This window comes from Cervus elaphus, chromosome 19 (genome assembly GCF_910594005.1).
Source record: "Cervus elaphus chromosome 19, mCerEla1.1, whole genome shotgun sequence".
Classification (NCBI taxonomy): domain Eukaryota; kingdom Metazoa; phylum Chordata; class Mammalia; order Artiodactyla; family Cervidae; genus Cervus; species Cervus elaphus.
Window position 1 is genome coordinate 103,029,828 of NC_057833.1, and position 18,562 is coordinate 103,048,389.

Below are 18,562 nucleotides of genomic sequence, written 5' to 3' on the forward strand. Positions count from 1 at the left end.
AGTGACCCTTGCTCTACCGCCTCAGATGGAGAGGCGTCCCAATTGCCCTGCCAAGCCTCGAGGAGAATCCCGAGTTGTCCCTCGCAACTAGGCAGGAGTCCTGACGTCGCTGAACAGACACGTGGGTGGAGGGGCCATCCCTGTCTTAACTCGAGAATATACCCCAGGTTCCCGCCGCAACTTGAGAAAAACCATGAGACTTCCCCCTCGCCGCGAGATGAGGCCCGATTCCCCTGAACTGCGTGCAGAGCAATTCCGTGTTGCACATCACACATGAAAGGAGCCTTGATTTCCTTGATGGCACTCCAGAGAAACCCCAAGAACACTATTTCAAGTCTAGAGGGATCCTGAGGTCACTGTAGCAACACGAAAAAGCTCCGTGGACCACAAATCAACTCGAGATGAGAGGTTAGTCCCTGGCTTCGACTCCAGAGGAATACCACCTTACCACAAGCACCTCAAGAGGAAGCTTCTCTCAGCTCTAGGTATGTGAGAGGGACCCTGAGTTTGCGACCTCACGTGGAATGGACACGCGATGCCCTGACTCGAAATAAGGCCGGACATCCCTGCAGTGACTTGAATGCAGGCTCGTCTTGCATCTCCCAAGACGAAAGGATGTCTGAAGCACCTGTGTAGACCACAGAGAAAGACCTAGTTCCCCACCTCATCGCGACCGGAGGCCTCACATCCTTTGAAAACTCCAGAGGTACGCGGAGATCAGTGCATCCAAAGGAGACGATGCCTGACTCCTCGTGAAACTTGAAAGGAGTCCCAGGATTCCTGTGGCACGTGGAAAGGGACCCTTGGTCTCCCGCCTCAGCTGGAGAGGCTCCCAATTGCAATGCCAAGCCTCGAGGAGAATCCCGAGTTGTCCCTCACAACTAGGCAGGAGTCCTGCCGTCGCTGAATAAACACGTGGGTGGAAGGGCCATCCCCGTCGTAACTCGAGAATATACCCCAGGTTCCCGCCGCAACTCGAGAAAAACCATGAGACTTCCCCCTGGCCGCGAGATGAGGCCCGATTCCCCAGCACTGCGTGCAGAGCAATTCCGTGTTGCACATCACACAGGAAAGGAGCCTTGATTTCCTTGATGGCACTCCAGAGAAACCCTAAGAACACTGTTTCAAGGCTAGAGGGATCCTGAGGTCACTGTAGCAACACGAAAGAGCTCCGTGGACCAAAAATCAACTCGAGATGAGAGGTTAGTCCCTGGCTTCGACTCCAGAGGAATACCACCTTACCACAATCACCTCAAGAGGAGGCTTCGCTCAGCTGTATGTATGTGAGAGGGACCCTGAGTTGTCGGCCTCAATTGGAATGGACACTGCGATGCCCTGACGCGAAATAAGGCCGGATATCCCTGCAGTGACTTGCCCACAAGCACCTCAAGAGGAGGCTTCTCTCAGCTCTAGCTATGTGCTGAGTTTGCGGCCTCAAGTGGAATGGACACCGCGATGCCCTGACTCGAAATAAGGCCGGATATCCCTGCAGTGATTTGAATGCAGGCTCGTCTTGCATGTCCCAAGACGAAAGGATGTCCGAATTCCCTGTGGAGACCACAGAAAAAGACCTAGTTCCCCACCTCATCGCGACCGGAGGCCTCACATCCTTTGAAAACTCCAGAGGTACGCGGAGATCAGTGCCTCCAAAGGAGACGATGCCTGACTCCTCGTGAAACTTGATAGGAGTCCCAGGATTCCTGTGGCACGTGGAAAGGGACCCTTGGTCTCCCGCCTCAGCTGGAGAGGTGTCCCAATTGCCCTGCCAAGCCTCGAGGAGAATCCCGAGTTGTCCCTCGCAACTAGGCAGGAGTCCTGACGTCGCTGAACAAACACGAGGGTGGAAGGGCCATCCCCGTCGTAACTCGAGAATATACCCCAGTTTCCCGCCGCAACTCGAGAAAAACCATGAGATTTCCCCCTCGCCGCGAGATGAGGCCCGATTCCCCTGCACTGCGTGCAGAGCAATTCAGTGTTGCACATCACACATGAAAGGAGCCTTGATTTCCTTGATGGCACTCCAGAGACACCCCAAGAACACTGTTTCAAGGCTAGAGGGATCCTGAGGTCACTGTACCCACACGAAAGAGATCCGTGGACCAAAAATCAACTCGAGATGAGAGGATAGTCCCTGGCTTTGACTCCAGAGGAATACCACCTTACCACAAGCACCTCAAGAGGAGGCTTCTCTCAGCTCTAGGTTTGTGAGAGGGACCCTGAGTTTGCGGCCTCAAGTGGAATGGACACCGCGATGCCCTGACTCGAAATAAGGCCAGATATCCCAGCAGTGACTTGAATGCAGGCTCGTCTTGCATCTGCCAAGACGAAAGGATGTCTGAATCCCCTGTGGAGACCACAGAGAAAGACCTAGTTCCAAACCTCATCGCGACCGGAGGCCTCACATCCTTTGAAAACTCCAGAGGTACGCGGGGATCAGTGCCTCCAAAAGGGACGATGCCTGACTCCTCGTGAAACTTGATAGGAGTACCAGGATTGCTCTGGCACGTGGAAAGGGACCCTTGGTCTCCCGCCTCAGCTGGAGAGGCGTCCCAATTGCCCTGCCAAGCCTCAAGGAGAATCCCGAGTTGTCCCTCGCAACTAGGCAGGAGTCCTGATGTCGCTGAACAAACACGTGGGTGGAAGGGCCATCCCCGTCGTAACTCGAGAATATACCCCAGGTTCCCGCCGCAACTCGAGAAAAACCATGAGACTTCCCCCTCGCCGCGAGATGAGGCCCGATTCCCCTGCACTGCGTGCAGAGCAATTCCGTGTTGCACATCACACATGAAAGGAGCCTTGATTTCCTTGATGGCACTCCAGAGAAACCCCAAGAACACTGTTTCAAGGTTGAGGGATCCTGAGGTCACTGTAGCAACACGAAAGAGCTCCGTGGACCAAAAATCAACTCGAGATGAGAGGTTAGTCCCTGGCTTCGACTCCAGAGGAATACCACCTTACCACAAGCACCTCAAGAGGAGGCTTCTCTCAGCTCTATGTAAGTGAGAGGGACCCTGAGTTTGCGGCCTCAAGTGGAATGGAGACCCCGATGCCCTGACTCGAAATAAGGCCGGATATCCCTGCAGTGACTTGAATGCAGGCTCCTCTTGCATCTCCCAAGACGAAAGGATGTCTGAATCCCCTGTGGAGACCACAGAGAAAGACCTAGTTCACCACCTCATCGCGACCGGCGGCCTCACATCCTTTGAAAACTCCAGAGGTACGCGGAGATCAGTGCCTCGAAAGGAGACGATGCCTGACTCCTCGTGAAACTTGATAGGAGTCCCAGGATTCCTGTGGCACGTGGAAAGGGACCCTTGGTCTCCCGCCTCAGCTGGAGAGGCGTCCCAATTGCCCTGCCAAGCCTCGAGGAGAATCCCGAGTTGTCCCTCGCAACTAGGCAGGAGTCCTGATGTCGCTGAACAAACACGTGGGTGGAAGGGCCATCCCCGTCGTAACTCGAGAAAAACCCCAGGTTCCCGCCGCAACTCGAGAAAAACCATGAGACTTCCCCCTCGCCGCGAGATGAGGCCCGATTCCCCTGCACTGCGTGCAGAGCAATTCCGTGTTGCACATCACACATGAAAGGACCCTTGATTTCCTTGATGGCACTCCAGAGAAACCCCAAGAACACTGTTTCAAGGCTAGAGGGATCCTGAGTCACTGTAGCAACAGGAAAGAGCTCCGTGGACCAAAAATCAACTCGAGATGAGAGGTTAGTCCCTGGCTTCGACTCCAGAGGAATACCACCTTACCACAAGCACCTCAAGAGGAGGCTTCTCTCAGCTCTATGTATGTGAGAGGGACCCTGAGTTTGCGGCCTCAAGTGGAATGGACACTGCGATGCCCTGACGCGAAATAAGGCCGGATATCCCTGCAGAGACTTGAATGCAGGCTCGTCTTTCAACTCTCAAAATGAACGAATGTCTGAATCCCCGGTGGAGACCACAGAGAAAGACCTAGTTCCCCACCTCATCGCGACCGGAGGCCTCACATCCTTTGAAAACTCCAGAGGTACGCGGAGATCAGTGCCTCCAAAGGAGACGATGCCTGACTCCTCGTGAAACTTGATAGGAGTCCCAGGATTCCAGTGGCACATGGAAAGGGACACTTGGTCTCCCGCCTCAGCTGGAGAGGCGTCCCAATTGCCCTGCCAAGCCTCGAGGAGAATCCCGAGTTGTCCCTCGCAACTAGGCAGGAGTCCTGACATCGCTGAACAAACACGTGGGTGGAAGGGCCATCCCCGTCGTAACTCGAGAATATACCCCAGGTTCCCGCCGCAACTCGAGAAAAACCATGAGACTTCCCCCTCGCCGCGAGATGAGGCCCGATTCCCCTGCACTGCGTGCAGAGCAATTCCGTGTTGCACATCACACATGAAAGGAGCCTTGATTTCCTTGATGGCACTCCAGAGAAACCCCAAGAACACTGTTTCAAGGCTAGAGGGATCCTGAGGTCACTGTAGCCACACGAAAGAACTCCGTGGACCAAAAATCAACTCGAGATGAGAGGTTAGTCCCTGGCTTCGACTCCAGAGGAATACCACCTTACCACAAGCACCTCAAGAGGAGGCTTCTCTCAGCTCTAGGTATGTGAGAGGGACCCTGAGTTTGCGGCCTCAAGTGCAATGGACACCGCGATGCCCTGACTCGAAATAAGGCCGGATATCCCTGCAGTGACTTGAATGCAGGCTCGTCTTGCATCTCCCAAGACGAAAGGATGTCTGAATCCCCTGTGGAGACCACAGAGAAAGACCTAGTTCCCCACCTCATCGCGACCGGAGGCCTCACATCCTTTGAAAACTCCAGAGGTACGCGGAGATCAGTGCCTCCAAAGGAGACGATGCCTGACTCCTCGTGAAACTTGATAGGAGTCCCAGGATGCCTGTGCACGTGGAAAGGGACACTTGGTCTCCCGCCTCAGCTGGAGAGGTGTCCCAATTGCCCTGCCAAGCCTCGAGGAGAATCCCGAGTTGTCCGTCGCAACTAGGCAGGAGTCCTGTCGTCGCTGAACAAACACGTGGTTGGAAGGGCCATCCCCGTCGTAACTCGAGAATATACCCCAGGTTCCCGCCGCAACTCGAGAAAAGCCATGAGACTTCCCCCTCGCCGCGATATGAGGCCCGATTCCCCTGCACTGCGTGCAGAGCACTTCCGTGTTGCACATCACACATTAAAGGAGCCTTGATTTCCTTGATGGCACTCCAGAGAAACCCCAAGAACACTGTTTCAAGGTTGAGGGATCCTGAGGTCACTGTAGCAACACGAAAGAGCTCCGTGGACCAACAATCAACTCGAGATGAGAGGTTAGTCCCTGGCCTCGACTCCAGAGGAATACCACCTTACCACAAGCACCTCAAGAGGAGGCTTCTCTCAGCTCTAGCTATGTGCTGAGTTTGCGGCCTCAAGTGGAATGGACACCGCGATGCCCTGACTCGAAATAAGGCCGGATATCCCTGCAGTGACTTGAATGCAGGCTCGTCTTGCATGTCCCAAGACGAAAGGATGTCCGAATCCCCTGTGGAGACCACAGAAAAAGACCTAGTTCCCCACCTCATCGCGACCGGAGGCCTCACATCCTTTGAAAACTCCAGAGGTACGCGGAGATCAGTGCCTCCAAAGGAGACGATGCCTGACTCCTCGTGAAACTTGATAGGAGTCCCAGGATTCCTGTGGCACGTGGAAAGGGACCCTTGGTCTCCCGCCTCAGCTGGAGAGGCGTCCCAATTGCCCTGCCAAGCCTCGAGGAGAATCCCGAGTTGTCCCTCGCAACTAGGCAGGAGTCCTGACGTCACTGAACAAACACGTGGGTGGAAGGGCCATCCCCGTCGTACTTCGAGAATATACCCCAGGTTCCCACCGCAACTCGAGAAAAACCATGAGACTTCCCCCTCGCCGCGAGATGAGGCCCGATTCCCCTGCACTGCGTGCAGAGCAATTCAGTGTTGCACATCACACATGAAAGGAGCCTTGATTTCCTTGATGGCACTCCAGAGAAACCCCAAGAACACTGTTTCAAGGCTAGAGGAAACCTGAGGTCACTGTAGCCCCACGAAAGAGCACCGTGGCCCAAAAATCAACTTGAGATGAGAGGATAGTCCCTGGCTTCGACTCCAGAGGAATACCACCTTAACACAAGCACCTCAAGAGGAGGCTTCTCTCAGCTCTATGTATGTGAGAGGGACCCTGAGTTTGCGGCCTCAAGTGGAATAGACACCGCGATGCCCTGACTCGAAATAAGGCCGGATATCCCTGCAGTGACTTGAATGCAGGCTCGTCTTGCATCTGCCAAGACGAAAGGATGTCTGAATCCCCTGTGGAGACCACAGAGAAAGACCTAGTTCCCAACCTCATCGCGACCGGAGGCCTCACATCCTTTGAAAATTCCAGAGGTACGCGGAGATCAGTGCCTCCAAAAGGGACGATGCCTGACTCCTCGTGAAACTTGATAGGAGTACCAGGATTGCTCTGGCACGTGGAAAGGGACCCTTGGTCTCCCACCTCAGCTGGAGAGGCGTCCCAATTGCCCTGCCAAGCCTCGAGGAGAATCCCGAGTTGTCCCTCGCAACTAGGCAGGAGTCCTGACGTCGCTGAACAAACACTTGGGTGGAAGGGCCATCCCCGTCGTAACTCGAGAATATACCCCAGGTTCCCGCCGCAACTCGAGAAAAACCATGAGACTTCCCCCTCGCCGCGAGATGAGGCCCGATTTCCCTGCACTGCGTGCAGAGCAATTCCGTGTTGCACATCACACATGAAAGGAGCCTTGATTTCCTTGATGGCACTCCAGAGAAACCCCAAGAACACTGTTTCAAGGTTGAGGGATCCTGAGGTCACTGTAGCAACACGAAAGAGCTCCTTGGACCAAAAATCAACTCGAGATGAGAGGTTAGTCCCTGGCTTCGACTCCAGAGGAATACCACCTTACCACAAGCACCTCAAGAGGAGGCTTCTCTCAGCTCTAGCTGTGTGAGAGGGACCCTGAGTTTGCGGTCTCAAGTCGAATGGACACGGCGATTCCCTGACTCGAAATAAGGCCGAATATCCCTGCAGTGACTTGAATGCAGGCTCGTCTTGCATCTCCCAAGACGAAAGGATGTCTGAATCCCCTGGGGAGACCACAGAGAATGACCTAGTTCCCCACCTCATCGCGACCGGAGGCCTCACATCCTTTGAAAACTCCAGAGGTACGCGGAGATCAGTGCCTCCAAAGGAGACGATGCCTGACTCCTCGTGAAACTTGATAGGAGTCCCAGGATTCCTGTGGCACGTGGAAAGGGACCCTTGGTCTCCCGCCTCAGCTGGAGAGGCGTCCCAATTGCCCTGCCAAGCCTCGAGGAGATTCCCGAGTTGTCCCTCGCAACTAGGCAGGAGTCCTGACGTCGCTGAACAAACACGTGGGTGGAAGGGCCATCCCCGTCGTAACTCGTGAATATACCCCAGGTTCCCGCCGCAACTCGAGAAAAACCATGAGACTTCCACCTCGCCGCGAGATGAGGCCCGATTCCCCTGCACTGCGTGCAGAGCAATTCCGTGTTGCACATCACACATGAAAGGAGCCTTGATTTCCTGGATGGCACTCCAGAGAAACCCCAAGAACACTGTTTCAAGGCTGGAGGGATCCTGAGGTCCCTATAGCAGCACGAAAGAGCTCCGTGGACCATGAATCAGCTCGAGATGAGAGGTTAGTCCCTGGCTTCGACTCCAGAGGAATACCACCTTAACACAAGCACCTCAAGAGGAGGCTTCTCTCAGCTCTATGTATGTGAGAGGGACCCTGAGTTTGCGGCCTCAAGTGGAATGGACACCGCGATGCCCTGACTCGAAATAAGGCCGGATATCCCTGCAGTGACTTGAATGCAGGCTCGTCTTGCATCTCCCAAGACGAAAGGATGTCTGAATCCCCTGTGGAGACCACAGAGAAAGACCTAGTTCCCCACTTCATGGCGACCGGAGGCCTCACATCCTTTGAAAACTCCAGAGGTACGCGGAGATCAGTGCCTCCAAAGGAGCCAATGCCTGACTCCTCGTCAAACTTGATAGGAGTCCCAGGATTCCTGTGGCACGTGTAAAGGGACACTTGGTCTCCCGCCTCAGCTGGAGAGGCGTCCCAATTGCCCTGCCAAGCCTCGAGGAGAATCCCGAGTTGTCCCTCGCAACTAGGCAGGAGTCCTGCCGTCACTGAACAAACATGTGGGTGGAAGGGCCATCCCCGTCGCAACTCGAGAATATACCACAGGTTCCCGCCGCAACTCGAGAAAAACCATGAGACTTCCCCATCGCTGCGAGATGAGGCCCGATTCCCCTGCACTGCGTGCAGACCAATACCGTGTTGCACATCACACATGACAGGAGCCGTGATTTCCTTGATGGCATTCCAGAGAAACCCCAAGAACACTCTTTCAAGGCTAGAGGGATCCTGAGGTCACTGTAGCAACACGAAAGAGCTCCGTGGACCAAAAATCAACTCGAGATGAGAAGTTAGTCCCTGGCTTCGACTCCAGAGGAATACCACCTTACGACAAGCACCTCAAGAGGAGGCTTCTCTCAGCTCTAGGTAAGTGAGAGGGACCCTGAGTTTGCAGCCTCCAGTCGAATAGACACCACGATGGCCTGACTCGAAATAAGGCCGGATATCCCTGCAGTGACTTGAATGCAGGCTCGTCTTGCATCTCCCAAGACGAAAGGATGTCTGAATCCCCTGTGGAGACCACAGAGAAAGACCTAGTTCCCCACCTCATCGCGACCGAAGGCCTCACATCCGTTGAAAACTCCAGAGGGACACGGAGATCAGTGCCTCCAAAGGAGACGATGCCTGACTCCTCGTGAAACTTAATAGCAGGTCCAGGATTCCTGTGGCACGTGGAAAGGGACCCTTGGTCTTCCGCCTCATCTGTAGAGGCGTCCCAATTGCCCTGCCAAGCCTCGAGGAGAATCCCGAGTTGTCCCTCGCAACTAGGCAGGAGTCCTGCCGTCGCTGAAAAACACGTGGATGGAAGGGCCATCCCCGTCGTAACTCGAGAATATACCCCAGGTTCCCGCCGCAACTCGCGAAAAACCATGAGACTTCCCCCTCGTCGCGAGATGAGGCCCGATTCCCCTGCACTGCGTGCAGAGCAATTTCGTGTTGCACATCAAACATGAAAGGAGCCTTGATTTCCTTGATGGCACTCCAGAGAAACCCCAAGAACACTGTTTCAAGGCTAGAGGGATCCTGAGGTCACTGTAGCAACATGAAAGAGCTCCGTGGACCACAAATCAACTCGAGATGAGAGGTTAGTCCCTGGCTTCGACTCCAGAGGAATACCACCTTACCACAAGCACCTCAAGAGGAGGCTTCTCTCAGCTCTAGGTATGTGAGAGGGACCCTGAGTTTGCGGCCCCAAGTGGAATGGACACTGCGATGCCCTGACGCGAAATAAGGCCGGATATCCCTGCAGTGACTTGAATGCAGGCTCGTCTTGCATCTCCCAAGACGAAAGGATGTCTGAATCCCCTGTGGAGACCACAGAGAAAGACCTAGTTCCCCACTTCATGGCGACCGGAGGCCTCACATCCTTTGAAAACTCCAGAGGTACGCGGAGATCAGTGCCTCCAAAGGAGCCAATGCCTGACTCCTCGTCAAACTTGATAGGAGTCCCAGGATTCCTGTGGCACGTGGAAAGGGACACTTGGTCTCCCGCCTCAGCTGGAGAGGCGTCCCAATTGCCCTGCCAAGCCTCGAGGAGAATCCCGAGTTGTCCCTCGCAACTAGGCAGGAGTCCTGACGTCACTGAACAAACACTTGGGTGGAAGGGCCATCCCCGTCGCAACTCGAGAATATACCACAGGTTCCCGCCGCAACTCGAGAAAAACCATGAGACTTCCCCCTCGCCGCGAGATGAGGCCCGATTCCCCTGCACTGCGTGCAGAGCAATTCCGTGTTGCACATCACACATGAAAGGAGCCGTGATTTCCTTGATGGCATTCCAGAGAAACCCCAAGAACACTGTTTCAAGGCTAGAGGGATCCTGAGGTCACTGTAGCAACACGAAAGAGCTCCGTGGACCAAAAATCAACTCGAGATGAGGGGTTAGTCCCTGGCTTCGACTCCAGAGGAATACCACCTTACCACAAGCACCTCAAGAGGAGGCTTCTCTCAGCTCTAGGTATGTGAGAGGGACCCTGATTTTTCGGCCTCAAGTGGAATGGACACTGCGATGCCCTGACGCAAAATAAGGCCGGATATCCCTGCAGTGACTTGAATGCAGGCTCGTCTTGCATCTCCCAAGACGAAAGGATGTCTGAATCCGCTGTGGAGACCATAGAGGAAGACCTAGTTCCCACCTCATCGCGACCGGAGGCCTCACATCCTTTGAAAAGTCCAGAGGTACGCGGAGATCAGTGCCTCCAAAGGAGACGATGCCTGACTCCTCGTGAAACTTGATAGGAGTCCCAGGATTCCTATGGCACGTGGAAAGGGACCCTTGGTCTCCCGCCTCAGCTGGAGAGGCGTCCCAATTGCCCTGCCAAGCCTCGAGGAGAATCCCGAGTTGTCCCTCGCAACTAGGCAGGAGTCCTGACGTCGCTGAACAAACACGTGTGTGGAAGGGCCATCCCCATCGTAACTCGAGAATATACCCCAGGTTACCGCCGCAACTCGAGAAAAACCATGAGACTTCCCCCTCGCCGAGAAATGTGGCCCGATTCCCCTGCACTGCATGCAGAGCAATTCCGTGTTGCACATCACACATGAAAGGAGCCTTGATTTCCTTGATGGCACTCCAGAGAAACCCCACGAACACTGTTTCAAGGCTAGAGGGATCCTGAGGTCACTGTAGCAACAAGAAAGAGCTCCGTGGACCAAAAATCAACTCGAGATGAGAGGGCAGTCCCTGGCTTCGACTCCAGAGGAATACCACCTTACCACAAGCACCTCAAGAGGAGGCTTCTCTCAGCTCTAGGTATGTGAGAGGGACCCTGAGTTTGCGGCCTCAAGTGGAATGGACACCGCGATGCCCTGACTCGAAATAAGGCCGGATATCCCTGCAGTGACTTGAATGCAGGCTCGTCTTGCATCTCCCAAGATGAAAGGATGTCTGAATCCCCTGTGGAGACCACAGAGAAAGACCTAATTCCCCACCTCATCGGGACGGAGGCCTCACATCTTTTGAAAACTCCAGAGGTACGCGGTGATCAGTGCCTCCAAAGGAGAGGAGGCCTGACTCCTCATGAACCTTGATAGGAGTCCCAGGATTCCTGTGGCACGTGGAAAGTGACCCTTGCTCTACCGCCTCAGATGGAGAGGCGTCCCAATTGCCCTGCCAAGCCTCGAGGAGAATCCCGAGTTGTCCCTCGCAACTAGGCAGGAGTCCTGACGTCGCTGAACAGACACGTGGGTGGAGGGGCCATCCCTGTCTTAACTCGAGAATATACCCCAGGTTCCCGCCGCAACTTGAGAAAAACCATGAGACTTCCCCCTCGCCGTGAGATGAGGCCCGATTCCCCTGCACTGCGTGCAGAGCAATTCCGTGTTGCACATCACACATGAAAGGAGCCTTGATTTCCTTGATGGCACTCCAGAGAAACCCCAAGAACACTATTTCAAGTCTAGAGGGATCCTGAGGTCACTGTAGCAACACGAAAGAGCTCCATGGACCAAGAATCAACTCGAGATGAGAGGTTAGTCCCTGTCTACGACTCCAGAGGAATACCACCTTACCACAAGCACCTCAAGAGGAGGCTTCTCTCAGCTCTAGGTATGTGAGAGGGACCCTGAGTTTGCGGCCTCAATTGGAATGGACACTGCGATGCCCTGACGGGAAATAAGGCCGGATATCCCTGCAGTGACTTGAATGCAGGCTCGTCTTGCATCTCCCAAGACGAAAGGATGTCTGAATCCCCTGTGGAGACCACAGAGAAAGACCTAGTTCCCCACCTCATCGCGACCGGAGGCCTCACATCCTTTGAAAACTCCAGAGGTACGCGGAGATCAGTGCCTCCAAAGGAGACGATGCCTGACTCCTCGTGAAACTTGATAGGAGTCCCAGGATTCCTGTGGCACGTGAAAAGGGACCCTTGGTCTCCCGCCTCAGCTGGAGAGGCGTCCCAATTGCCCTGCCAAGCCTCGAGGAGAATCCCGAGTTGTCCCTCACAACTAAGCAGGAGTCCTGACGTCGCTGAAGAAACACGTGTGTGGAAGGGCCTTCCCCGTCGTAACTCGTGAATATACCCCAGGTTCCCGCCGCAACTCGAGAAAAACCATGAGACCTCCCCCTCGCCGCGAGATGAGGCCCGATTCCCCTGCACTGCGTGCAGAGCAATTCCGTGTTGCACATCACACATGAAAGGACCCTTGATTTCCTTGATGGCACTCCAGAGAAACCCCAAGAACACTGTTTCAATGCTAGAGGGATCCTGAGGTCACTGTAGCAACACGAAAGAGCTCCGTGGACCAAAAATCAACTCGAGATGAGAGGTTAGTCCCTGGCTTCGACTCCAGAGGAATACCACCTTACCATAAGCACCTTAAGAGGAGGCTTCTCTCAGCTCTAGGTATGTGAGAGGGACCCTGAGTTTGCGGCCTCAAGTGGAATGGACACCGCTATGCTCTGACGCGAAATAAGGCCGGATATCCCTGCAGTGACTTGAATGCAGGCTCGTCTTGCATCTCCCAAGATGAAAGGATGTCTGAATCCCCTGTGGAGACCACAGAGAAAGACCTAGTTCCCCACCTCATGGCGACCGGAGGCCTCACATCCTTGGAAAACTCCAGAGGTACGCAGAGATCAGTGCCTCCAAAGAAGACGATGCCTGACTCCTCGTGAAACTTGATAGGAGTCCCAGGATTCCTGTGGCACATGGAAAGGGAGCCTTGGTCTCCCGCCTCAGCTGCAGAGGCGTCCCAATTGCCCTGCCAAGCCTCGAGGAGAACCCCGAGTTGTCCCTCGCAACTAGGCAGGAGTCCTGCCGTCGCTGAACAAACACGTGTGTGGAAGGGCCATCCCCGTCGTAACTCGACAATATACCCCAGGTTACCGCCGCAACTCGAGAAAAAGCATGAGACTTCCCCCTCGCCGCGAGATGAGGCCCGATTCCCCTGCACTGCGTGCAGAGCAATTCCGTGTTGCACATCACACATGAACGGAGCCTTGATTTCCATGGTGGCACTCCAGAGAATCCCCAAGAACACTGTTTCAAGGCTAAAGGGATCCTGAGGTCACTGTAGCAACACGAAAAAGCTCCGTGGACCACAAATCAACTCGAGATGAGAGGTTAGTCCCTGGCTTCGACTCCAGAGGAATACCACCTTACCACAAGCACCTCAAGAGGAGGCTTCTCTCAGCTCTAGGTATGTGAGAGGGACCCTGAGTTTGCGACCTCACGTGGAATGGACACGCGATGCCCTGACTCGAAATAAGGCCGGACATCCCTGCAGTGACTTGAATGCAGGCTCGTCTTGCATCTCCCAAGACGAAAGGATGTCTGAAGCACCTGTGTAGACCACAGAGAAAGACCTAGTTCCCCACCTCATCGCGACCGGAGGCCTCACATCCTTTGAAAACTCCAGAGGTACGCGGAGATCAGTGCATCCAAAGGAGACGATGCCTGACTCCTCGTGAAACTTGAAAGGAGTCCCAGGATTCCTGTGGCACGTGGAAAGGGACCCTTGGTCTCCCGCCTCAGCTGGAGAGGCTCCCAATTGCAATGCCAAGCCTCGAGGAGAATCCCGAGTTGTCCCTCACAACTAGGCAGGAGTCCTGCCGTCGCTGAATAAACACGTGGGTGGAAGGGCCATCCCCGTCGTAACTCGAGAATATACCCCAGGTTCCCGCCGCAACTCGAGAAAAACCATGAGACTTCCCCCTGGCCGCGAGATGAGGCCCGATTCCCCAGCACTGCGTGCAGAGCAATTCCGTGTTGCACATCACACAGGAAAGGAGCCTTGATTTCCTTGATGGCACTCCAGAGAAACCCTAAGAACACTGTTTCAAGGCTAGAGGGATCCTGAGGTCACTGTAGCAACACGAAAGAGCTCCGTGGACCAAAAATCAACTCGAGATGAGAGGTTAGTCCCTGGCTTCGACTCCAGAGGAATACCACCTTACCACAATCACCTCAAGAGGAGGCTTCGCTCAGCTGTATGTATGTGAGAGGGACCCTGAGTTGTCGGCCTCAATTGGAATGGACACTGCGATGCCCTGACGCGAAATAAGGCCGGATATCCCTGCAGTGACTTGCCCACAAGCACCTCAAGAGGAGGCTTCTCTCAGCTCTAGCTATGTGCTGAGTTTGCGGCCTCAAGTGGAATGGACACCGCGATGCCCTGACTCGAAATAAGGCCGGATATCCCTGCAGTGATTTGAATGCAGGCTCGTCTTGCATGTCCCAAGACGAAAGGATGTCCGAATTCCCTGTGGAGACCACAGAAAAAGACCTAGTTCCCCACCTCATCGCGACCGGAGGCCTCACATCCTTTGAAAACTCCAGAGGTACGCGGAGATCAGTGCCTCCAAAGGAGACGATGCCTGACTCCTCGTGAAACTTGATAGGAGTCCCAGGATTCCTGTGGCACGTGGAAAGGGACCCTTGGTCTCCCGCCTCAGCTGGAGAGGTGTCCCAATTGCCCTGCCAAGCCTCGAGGAGAATCCCGAGTTGTCCCTCGCAACTAGGCAGGAGTCCTGACGTCGCTGAACAAACACGAGGGTGGAAGGGCCATCCCCGTCGTAACTCGAGAATATACCCCAGTTTCCCGCCGCAACTCGAGAAAAACCATGAGATTTCCCCCTCGCCGCGAGATGAGGCCCGATTCCCCTGCACTGCGTGCAGAGCAATTCAGTGTTGCACATCACACATGAAAGGAGCCTTGATTTCCTTGATGGCACTCCAGAGAAACCCCAAGAACACTGTTTCAAGGCTAGAGGGATCCTGAGGTCACTGTACCCACACGAAAGAGATCCGTGGACCAAAAATCAACTCGAGATGAGAGGATAGTCCCTGGCTTTGACTCCAGAGGAATACCACCTTACCACAAGCACCTCAAGAGGAGGCTTCTCTCAGCTCTAGGTTTGTGAGAGGGACCCTGAGTTTGCGGCCTCAAGTGGAATGGACACCGCGATGCCCTGACTCGAAATAAGGCCAGATATCCCAGCAGTGACTTGAATGCAGGCTCGTCTTGCATCTGCCAAGACGAAAGGATGTCTGAATCCCCTGTGGAGACCACAGAGAAAGACCTAGTTCCAAACCTCATCGCGACCGGAGGCCTCACATCCTTTGAAAACTCCAGAGGTACGCGGGGATCAGTGCCTCCAAAAGGGACGATGCCTGACTCCTCGTGAAACTTGATAGGAGTACCAGGATTGCTCTGGCACGTGGAAAGGGACCCTTGGTCTCCCGCCTCAGCTGGAGAGGCGTCCCAATTGCCCTGCCAAGCCTCAAGGAGAATCCCGAGTTGTCCCTCGCAACTAGGCAGGAGTCCTGATGTCGCTGAACAAACACGTGGGTGGAAGGGCCATCCCCGTCGTAACTCGAGAATATACCCCAGGTTCCCGCCGCAACTCGAGAAAAACCATGAGACTTCCCCCTCGCCGCGAGATGAGGCCCGATTCCCCTGCACTGCGTGCAGAGCAATTCCGTGTTGCACATCACACATGAAAGGAGCCTTGATTTCCTTGATGGCACTCCAGAGAAACCCCAAGAACACTGTTTCAAGGTTGAGGGATCCTGAGGTCACTGTAGCAACACGAAAGAGCTCCGTGGACCAAAAATCAACTCGAGATGAGAGGTTAGTCCCTGGCTTCGACTCCAGAGGAATACCACCTTACCACAAGCACCTCAAGAGGAGGCTTCTCTCAGCTCTATGTATGTGAGAGGGACCCTGAGTTTGCGGCCTCAAGTGGAATGGAGACCCCGATGCCCTGACTCGAAATAAGGCCGGATATCCCTGCAGTGACTTGAATGCAGGCTCCTCTTGCATCTCCCAAGACGAAAGGATGTCTGAATCCCCTGTGGAGACCACAGAGAAAGACCTAGTTCACCACCTCATCGCGACCGGCGGCCTCACATCCTTTGAAAACTCCAGAGGTACGCGGAGATCAGTGCCTCGAAAGGAGACGATGCCTGACTCCTCGTGAAACTTGATAGGAGTCCCAGGATTCCTGTGGCACGTGGAAAGGGACCCTTGGTCTCCCGCCTCAGCTGGAGAGGCGTCCCAATTGCCCTGCCAAGCCTCGAGGAGAATCCCGAGTTGTCCCTCGCAACTAGGCAGGAGTCCTGATGTCGCTGAACAAACACGTGGGTGGAAGGGCCATCCCCGTCGTAACTCGAGAAAAACCCCAGGTTCCCGCCGCAACTCGAGAAAAACCATGAGACTTCCCCCTCGCCGCGAGATGAGGCCCGATTCCCCTGCACTGCGTGCAGAGCAATTCCGTGTTGCACATCACACATGAAAGGACCCTTGATTTCCTTGATGGCACTCCAGAGAAACCCCAAGAACACTGTTTCAAGGCTAGAGGGATCCTGAGTCACTGTAGCAACAGGAAAGAGCTCCGTGGACCAAAAATCAACTCGAGATGAGAGGTTAGTCCCTGGCTTCGACTCCAGAGGAATACCACCTTACCACAAGCACCTCAAGAGGAGGCTTCTCTCAGCTCTAGCTATGTGCTGAGTTTGCGGCCTCAAGTGGAATGGACACCGCGATGCCCTGACTCGAAATAAGGCCGGATATCCCTGCAGTGACTTGAATGCAGGCTCGTCTTGCATGTCCCAAGACGAAAGGATGTCCGAATCCCCTGTGGAGACCACAGAGAAAGACCTAGTTCCCCACCTCATCGCGACCGGAGGCCTCACATCCTTTGAAAACTCCAGAGGTACGCGGAGATCAGTGCCTCCAAAGGAGACGATGCCTGACTCCTCGTGAAACTTGATAGGAGTCCCAGGATTCCTGTGGCACGTGGAAAGGGACCCTTGGTCTCCCGCCTCAGCTGGAGAGGCGTCCCAATTGCCCTGCCAAGCCTCGAGGAGAATCCCGAGTTGTCCCTCGCAACTAGGCAGGAGTCCTGACGTCACTGAACAAACACGTGGGTGGAAGGGCCATCCCCGTCGTAACTCGAGAATATACCCCAGGTTCCCACCGCAACTCGAGAAAAACCATGAGACTTCCCCCTCGCCGCGAGATGAGGCCCGATTCCCCTGCACTGCGTGCAGAGCAATTCAGTGTTGCACATCACACATGAAAGGAGCCTTGATTTCCTTGATGGCACTCCAGAGAAACCCCAAGAACACTGTTTCAAGGCTAGAGGAAACCTGAGGTCACTGTAGCCCCACGAAAGAGCACCGTGGCCCAAAAATCAACTTGAGATGAGAGGATAGTCCCTGGCTTCGACTCCAGAGGAATACCACCTTAACACAAGCACCTCAAGAGGAGGCTTCTCTCAGCTCTATGTATGTGAGAGGGACCCTGAGTTTGCGGCCTCAAGTGGAATAGACACCGCGATGCCCTGACTCGAAATAAGGCCGGATATCCCTGCAGTGACTTGAATGCAGGCTCGTCTTGCATCTGCCAAGACGAAAGGATGTCTGAATCCCCTGTGGAGACCACAGAGAAAGACCTAGTTCCCAACCTCATCGCGACCGGAGGCCTCACATCCTTTGAAAATTCCAGAGGTACGCGGAGATCAGTGCCTCCAAAAGGGACGATGCCTGACTCCTCGTGAAACTTGATAGGAGTACCAGGATTGCTCTGGCACGTGGAAAGGGACCCTTGGTCTCCCACCTCAGCTGGAGAGGCGTCCCAATTGCCCTGCCAAGCCTCGAGGAGAATCCCGAGTTGTCCCTCGCAACTAGGCAGGAGTCCTGACGTCGCTGAACAAACACTTGGGTGGAAGGGCCATCCCCGTCGTAACTCGAGAATATACCCCAGGTTCCCGCCGCAACTCGAGAAAAACCATGAGACTTCCCCCTCGCCGCGAGATGAGGCCCGATTTCCCTGCACTGCGTGCAGAGCAATTCCGTGTTGCACATCACACATGAAAGGAGCCTTGATTTCCTTGATGGCACTCCAGAGAAACCCCAAGAACACTGTTTCAAGGTTGAGGGATCCTGAGGTCACTGTAGCAACACGAAAGAGCTCCTTGGACCAAAAATCAACTCGAGATGAGAGGTTAGTCCCTGGCTTCGACTCCAGAGGAATACCACCTTACCACAAGCACCTCAAGAGGAGGCTTCTCTCAGCTCTAGCTGTGTGAGAGGGACCCTGAGTTTGCGGTCTCAAGTCGAATGGACACGGCGATTCCCTGACTCGAAATAAGGCCGAATATCCCTGCAGTGACTTGAATGCAGGCTCGTCTTGCATCTCCCAAGACGAAAGGATGTCTGAATCCCCTGGGGAGACCACAGAGAATGACCTAGTTCCCCACCTCATCGCGACCGGAGGCCTCACATCCTTTGAAAACTCCAGAGGTACGCGGAGATCAGTGCCTCCAAAGGAGACGATGCCTGACTCCTCGTGAAACTTGATAGGAGTCCCAGGATTCCTGTGGCACGTGGAAAGGGACCCTTGGTCTCCCGCCTCAGCTGGAGAGGCGTCC